Genomic DNA, 8,885 nt, shown 5'->3' on the forward strand with positions numbered 1-8,885 from the left:
TTGATTTCAAAATAGATCTCAATTACATCCTTCTATAGTCCTATACTATCAATAATTATGGAAATCCAATATCTCTTTCAAAATATTTACACTTTAGTCCCTATGTTCAAAATTAACACTTTTCACTTTACAAATTAGTCCAAAATCATTTATAAGCTTGCAAATATACCATTTAATATAAAAAAATCAATGGAAACATTCCAAAAATTTAACAGTTTTATGATTTAGTACCCGAGTTAGCTAGATTAAGCTACAACGATCTCAAAAACATAAAATTTACGAAAAATGGGTGTCCAATTACTCACCTTGCACTAGCCGAAAGTTCAAAACTTTCTAACAAAGGCTTCTCTTCTTGTTTTAGTGTAGACAATGAAGATAGAAAGAAAATAAAAATGTTGGCTTTCTTTTCCTTTGTTTGTTTGATATTAATCAATTAATCCTTAAAGACGCGTTTGGTTCAGTGGACTGAAATAAGGCTGTAATAAAATAGCCATTCTGTGGGAATGGGATAGGGTTGTAATGGAATTGAATAGGCATAACAGTGGTTTGGTTGTATGGAATGGAATGAATATTATAATAGTATTCATGTGTTTGGTTGAGAGGAATAAATATATAATAGCAAAAAAAAAAAAAAAACTTAATGATGAAAATGCCCTTTTATATTTAAATATATTTTTCACATCAATTTAATATTAAATAATAATATTTTCTATTAGCAAAATAATATTTAAATATAAAATATTTTATATCAACTTTTTTCCCGAATCTAGTAGATCGTCATCATTGCTGCTACCTCCCGCCACTGTTAAACACCAACATGAATTTACCCAAATTTTACCAAGAGCTTTTCTTGATCTCCTGTGTCATATTTTCCAATTTGGTTTTCCTAAAAACCCCCGAAGAAACCCAAGACTTGTCTATAGAAATCGATGCAACAATGTTGACCGACTAGTTTTAAATCCCAAAGTCAATGTTTCTTTGACCAGGTTAACCAACAAAATTTAGCATATAATTTACAATTGAATTTGAGCATTAGGAGGCCATTTTTATCGAAAAACATAATTACAAGTCATTTTTAATATTCTACTCAAAACAGGTTCCAACAATCCTGCCTTACCATTAAACAACGATGTATAAATAATCTCAGAGTTTGATTTGAGAATAAAATTAAACAACAAAGAATGTTACATGTTTTATTTAGAACATCTTAAAAAAGGAAATACATCAATATGTACGACATATACACTCTTTACACTGTGGATCCCAGTAAACACTTCTAGCCTTAGGCCTACTCTGGACATGTTTAATTTGTTTAACTGCCTTCCTCACTCTCTGCTCAAACACTTTCCAATCTATAGTATTGTTCTTTATGAAGATATCAACCAGTCTCCGCTTATTTGGGTGTATTGTAGGCATCCTCCCTCCGCCATAGTATATTCGATGCCTAGATTTCAAAGATGACAATTGGCTACCAGAGTCCGTTATGGCAAATGTATCAACTGCAGTGTAGGCAAAGAAGTCCATTGCTGCCAGCTACAATTGAAAGGTCATAATATGTCATTGCACTCGCACCAAGTATAATAGTAACCAACATTGATAAGAGCATAGAAAACCATTTTTCCTAATCTTACTAGTGTTAGAGAAGCTATATAAAAAGTATTAATATAATAATTTCCAAATATTTAACTTGGTTATTTCATAGTTTATATCATTGATAGGAGACTGCATGAAAACAATCCGAAAACAAGCATTGGCAGCTTGAACATAGTGAAAAGAGCTAATGCCAAAATAATTTTGAAAGCTCAAATTTTGGAAAAGACCAACAGCCGAAGGACCAACAACTCATCAATGCAACAATAGCAAAACCTACACTTTTCATTAAACAGGAAGTGGATATACCGCATTGTTACCTGAGATGAGAAATTCTTAAAAGGTTCAAGTTCGATGGATGAAAGCAAATTCTCTCTGGTAACTAAATTAGTTAAGGATACAAGCTTGTCAAAGCAACTAATATTGATGTCCCTCCAGATATTTGTGCCCCTGCGACATATATTTGAGTCTTACGATTGAAACCTAGAGCAGCAAGCATAAGTATAGCTTCTTCTGGTGTTAATGGACATAACCCTTCAGATCTGAGCATGGCAGGAGAAGGTAACCTGAAGCAAGTAAAACAGTTGGCTTCGATATAAAGCAATATTTTGCATGCTTCTTCTCCAAATTCAAAAGGAATGATGTGGCATAAATTTCACTTCATCATTGGAATTCTCCCTTTTTCAAATTATATTCAATCAACATGAACAAAGAAATTACAAAAGCAATAAAGGAAAACCATTAAAAAATTAAATTTATATACCATATGGAGTGCTGGTATACAAATTAAACACTTCATTTCAACATAAAACACCCAAAAAGATCAGTTTTTCTTAAACATAATTAATAATCAAGACCTACCAAACAAGAGAAACCATGGAATTCCCACAAAAATAAATACCCTTTTGTTTTAAACTGAAAAAAAAAAACTTTGATTCTAAGAAAACTAAACAACACAAAATGACATAAACCCAAATTAGAAATAGGTCTAATTTTAAATGGCATTCAAAGAAAAGAACATGCAATGCAAGAAATCAACTCAAAACAGTAATCCATAGCTAATACAAGAAGAATGCGAAAATCCAATATAAAAATAAAAACCCAAGAGAAGAAAACTCACCAAAGAAAATCCATGAAAAATAGATAATGTTCGACATTGCTAGATCCCTCAAACGGATCTCAAGATCTTCAAAAACAATAACAACGAAAGAGAGAAAGGGTTTACCTTGAAGGAGGTTGCGATGACGGGGAGGAATGCTAGTGGCCAGAGGCAAAGCAAGCAAGCAAGGGAGGCTGAGACTGAGAGGGGCTATCAGGGTGAGTGAAAGGGTTTCAGACGTAAAAAAGTAAGGAGGGTAAAAATGAAACCTTGGGCACGGAATCACCCATTCAGGGCACGGAAAAGGTCTGTTGTTTATTCCCTGAATAAGCCCTTATTCAAAATGGGCGATAGTGCATTCCACTCAACCAAACAATGGTTTAGTGGTGAGCTTGCTGAATTGGGCCGTAATACATTCAGAAGTCGGGCAACCAAACACGGTTTTAAAAAGTAACACAAATTATAACAAACAAGCACAAATCATCCACTAACGTTAAAAGATGACTAATTTCCATTTCAAACCTTGAATAATTACTATTTAGCCTTTTTAGCCATTAAAAATAAATAATGATTAATTTTTACGATTTTTATGATTTAGTCCTTGTACCTTAATTAACCACTAATTCAACAAAATTACCTAACCAAATTTTAATTCACTTATAAAATAACTTTAAATATTTATGGGTTTCAGTTTACAGAAACGAGGTCTACTTTATTTTCTGACACCACTAACTTTAAGGTCAAAACACTTCCACCTTAACTACTAACCATTCCATAAAATTTCTAGACTGAAATTTCATATAGCATTGCAATAAACTCGTAAATATTAAATAATATTATTTACTGACTCGCTAATCAAAAAATATGATTTTGAAACCACTATTTCTGGCATCATTAAAAACCGGGTTGTTACAGGTGATGTTGCGACTTCCAATGGGTGGTGTCATAACTTTAAACAGTAGCCAACTTTCTAACCTAAGGACCAATTTGTAAAACTTTCTAACATTATAGTGTCGACATTGTGACATCAAACAGGGGATGTTGCAAAAAGATAGCTTGGTGTTGCGACATTCAAGGTGTGAAGTAGCGACATTCACAATAGACCTCTAAGGTCTAATTTCCATACATATCCAAGCTAACATAAGACCACATTGGTTGGAAATAAGGCCCCAACTTGACCATTCCCATACCTAAAATAGTTCATTATACAAATTCAATTCAATCAACATCATTTTCATACATGGTCAATACCATTTACAAATAGCCACAAACAAAATACCATCATTCCCTATCAACCTATACTAATTCAAGCTTATGTCATTTTTACTTATGCAATTTGAACATAAAAAACTCACCTAACTTTGACATGGACCAAAACAATGGATAAGCTAACTATATTTCAAGCATAACCTTTAAATACTAATCCCTAAACATTCATCCATTTGATTAATCAAACTACCTCACCTTGTAACCTTTAACATGTCAAAACACACAAGATTAAGATCACTACTCATGCTAGCATTGGACATGATCAACACCAAACATTATATAAGTCATAAGCAACTTCAATTCACAAATCGATCATAATCACAATAACCATAACTAACCATTAAAAAAATGCTCAATTGCATACTAAAGTGCCCTTATATACATGCTACAACACTAGGACTAAAAATGAACATTATTCTACCGTCTTTCGATAGTGTGTGCTTCCTGTTGATCTGACTCGGCAAGTTTCACAACGTGACGATCTACAAGGGAAAGAAACAACTAAAGTAAGCATTCAAATTGCTTAGCAAGTTCAAATGGAAAAATATTATGTTTACCTTGTTCTTATATAAGCATAATAGCAACACTTAGTTTGGTATAATGTTGGCTAGAACATGGCATTCAAAACATCAACAAGGTAAGCACATATCTATATAAATGATCATTACATGCTATAAGTAACTTAAACATACCAAGTCATATTACTTTCACATAACCTATCACAATGGCATATTGAACCATAAATCATAAGGTTATACTAATTATATATGATTCAATTCAATACCTTTTCAATCATAAATTATAAAGATGTATCATCTACAATTCAATCCATTCAAAAACATTTCAAATTGGTTATCAAGTCCGTTTCACCACATTTCCAATTTTCCAATTTCATTTATATCGTTTCGCCGGATGGAACCCTAGTAAAATAGACTCGGATACACAAGTAAACTACACCACACCAAGTTGCTCATTTAAGCTGAATATATATCAGGTTACCCGTCTGGGGTAAACCTATATCATGACACATCATGTAACAACCCGTTTTTCAATGATGTCGAGAATAGTGGCTTTGGGATCCCATTTTTCGATGATCGAGTCAGTAAATATGATTATTTAATATTTATGAATCATATTTAGTATTATATTAAATTTTTGGTCCAGTAATTTTATTAAACAGATAGTTAATTAAAGTACAAAGACTAAATCGTAAAAGTCGTAAAAGTTAATCACTATAGAATTCTAATTAGCTAAAGGACCAAGTGAGTAATTAAACCATTTCTTAATAGTGAATAGTGGAAAATGATGTTATCTTCCACTCACTTGAAGTTAAATATGATTATTCTTTGATTAATTAAAGTTTAGTTTAATTACTTAAAGTTTATTAAGTCTAATCAAAGTATAAAAAGAAAAAATAAAAGAAAATAAAGACACTTTCTTGTCTTTTCCATTGTCTCATAAAAAGGAAGGAAATGAAATTGGGTTTTAACATTTCTAATTTGGTCCCTCATTTGGTAAATTTTAAGTCATTTTCTTGTAAATTTTATGTTTTTGAGATCCTGAGAGCTTGATTTAGCTAGCCCGGGAACTATTTTGCAAAAATGTTAAAGTTTACAAAATTTCCCATTGTTGAATATTAAAGCTTTTGGTACTAAATTGATAGATTTTGAGCTTAGATATGAAAAAGGACTAATTTGTGAAGTGAAAATTGTTATTTTTGAACATAGGGTCTAAAGTGTGAGTAATTCAAAATTAGCATAAAATCAATATGATTATAGATATTAGAGGGCTGTAGAAGGGTGGACTTGAGATCGATTTTGAAATCAAAGCTCAAATTTGAAAGTTATGACAATTTTGATTTTAGGGACTAAATTGAATAAAATGTAAAACTTGAAAGATTATATGATAAATGAAATTGAATTGATATATAGTTATAGTATGCTTTTAAACGATGTTTGGAATTTTTAATTGTATTGAATTATGATTTAGATCGAGATTTAAACTAATCAGAGGTTATTTATGGAAAAGAAAAAATTATGAATTAGTCCTTGTCACTTTATCGGTTGTTTCTTTATCAGGTAAGTGGATATGGTATAAATATGTTTAAATCTCTATGTATACCATATGGTGAATTTATGTATGCATTGATGAACATCAAAGTAAATCAATATTTACCACTAGAGGGTGAGATGAGATTGGGATTAAATTGAAAGGAAAAAATATATGAGCCTACATGATGGAAAGTACCCCGATGAAACTCCGTAAATGTATCGCACACATGGTTACAAGTTGATTTCGATGATTTCGAGATCCAACATTTGTTGTGGACTCGAAGATACATGTGGCACAGGTTTAGCTTGGATGAGTAACACGATGTCGCTTTATAGGTTTAACCTGGACGGATATTTGATGTGTCAATAAAAGGTTTAGCCCTGATGACTAACTTGACACAAATGGATATGATTAACTCGGACGAGCATCAAATATGATTAGCACCTGTGTATTGGAATTCTTTTACGGTGTTTCATTGGGTAATTCACAAGATGCGAGATACAAATTTGAATTACAAGTTAAGTGCTTAATGATCAAATGTAGCAAAGTGTAAGACTTCGTGACAAGATTGTATATACATATGTGATTGAAAGTTGGATTAATTGAATTTCAAAGTTATGAATTGTTATGTTTAGTATTTGAATGTTATATGATTGAATATGAATCAAACTCACCATGTTGTGATTGTGTTTTGTTATGTTAGGTAATTGAGTTATATACTTTAGTTTAACCTAAGTACTTGTTTTATGAGGTAAGATTACTGTTCATTACATACGAGCTTACTAAGCATTCTGTAATGCTTACCCCGTCACTTTTCTTTCTCCTGTAGGTTTTGACTTTCGAAACGTGTCAATCGGATCCTCGAGGATCTCACACTATCTATCTCCTGATTTGGTAGATTTTTTATTTCTTGAAACCGGTTATATGTGGCATGTACTTAAGGGTGTCAAGTGATTGCAATGTTAAGTATGTTTGAGCCATAAATGATCAAATTCTTATGGTAATGGAACTTTGATCATGTTCATAGTTTTGGTGCTATGTTATATGTGTGTATATATATATATAGTAACTTGTCATATGGAATGGATGATCAGCATGAAATGGTATAGCTTAGTTGAATGGCTTCATGCATCCTTGTTATGAATTGGTGGGCATATTTGTTAGATGTTTAGAAAGATGGTATATATAATATGTTTTAGATTGATTTTGAATGGTTGAAGCGTGATAGTTAAGTTAGTATTTTGTTAGGTGATTTTGAAGTGTATTGATGCCAATTTAAGGAAAAACGAATTAAATGACTTTGGTTTGGACTAAGTAATGAGATAACATGTATTTTGAAGTGTTTTATGCAAACATGATAAGTTCTTTTAGGTATATATTGTATGCATCATGTTTTAGGCATGAAAAGGGACCAAAATGTGAGATTTTTTACCTTCTGGAAAAAAGTATCGATACTATAGAGTGAAGTATCGGTATTTTACCAAATGAATAGTATTTTAAAATGATATAATGTCAATTTGGTATCGATACCCGTATAAAGTATCGATACTTAATCCTAAGGATCGATACTTTATAAAGGTACCAATACAACTTGACTTGTGTCAAAAGTTTTGAAATTGGCAGAATGCCAAAATGGTATCAATCCTCAATTTGGTATCGATACATCCTGAAAAAAGTATCAATACCTTTTTCATAGTATTGATACTTGTAAACTTTAACTTAATTTTTGAAATATCAAAGCCAAAGTTAGTATCGATACTTTATCTGGGTATCAATACCTATTGCACTTACTTTGAAAAGTTACAATTTGGTCATTATTCATGCTCACGTCAACTTAAGAGCTTTCATAAGCTCGATTTATTCCAGTTTTGCTTATATATTGTATTATGAATGCATTCATGATTGTAATCATGATTGAATGAATTGTTATTGAGAATTAAATGTATTTTGCTCCGGTAGTAGCATCCCATAACTCGGGTCTGGCGACCTGGTTGGGTGAGGGGTGTTACATATCAGGTTACTCATGCAATCTAAACCTATGTCACATAATACCTGAGAATCCGCAACGAATGTTGGATCATGTTAAATTCTGTAATAATCCTCGTACAAGTGCGCACATGATCCTATTGGCATGTCAATCGTATCCTAACATTTTATTAAGTTCACACGAGCATCATTTACACACGTAACGTTACCAATCCTTGTAAACAATAGTTTTCACGTGATTATCCCCTATAATTATCCATATTTCATATCATACCTTGTACATGAACACATGTTTCATTTACACGCCCCATAATTAATCAAACTTTCGTATTTGTACCCTGTACAATTACATAATAGTCAATTACCACGTAACATTTCAATTCAGTCCATCACTAGCTATATATGCCAATTTCACTAGTGTTCCAATTATATTCAAACATATATATATGAAATCAAACACAAAATTTCATGTAAGATAGTAAATTCTATATGAACTTACTGTTCAAAATGTGAAAAGAGTGGATACTTTAAGGAGTAATCTGCAATTTTAACTTTTCCCTATTAACTCCACTTAAATCCAAATCTTGATCTATACAATTATTTTCTAGAACCAATCAATACTAAACATTTTCATACTATGCCATGATATATATGATCCTATATACTTCAATTTTGATTCCCTCATATTTTTCATTTTATTAAATTTAGTCCCTAAACTCGAGATAAGCATAAATTTGGATTCCTAGCTTGATTAAAATCCGATTTCATATATTATCATTAGAGAACTTATACTTTCTATTTCTAATATATTTTCATAACAATATTTACATTTATTCAATTTGGTCCCTAAGGTAACAAAGTTAGCAAACAAACAAAATTAACTTTACAA

At 31.5% G+C, this 8,885-nt stretch overlaps 1 pseudogene; it reads right to left on the bottom strand.

The window, feature by feature from the left end:
- Positions 1 to 1,097: 1,097 nt before the first annotated feature.
- On the bottom strand, positions 1,098 to 3,079 carry LOC105797624 (O-fucosyltransferase 15-like; annotated as a pseudogene).
- Between the last annotated feature and the right edge of the window lie 5,806 nt (positions 3,080 to 8,885).

The sequence above is a fragment of the Gossypium raimondii genome, chromosome 9 (genome assembly GCF_025698545.1).
Source record: "Gossypium raimondii isolate GPD5lz chromosome 9, ASM2569854v1, whole genome shotgun sequence".
In the NCBI taxonomy this organism is placed as follows: Eukaryota; Viridiplantae; Streptophyta; class Magnoliopsida; order Malvales; family Malvaceae; genus Gossypium; species Gossypium raimondii.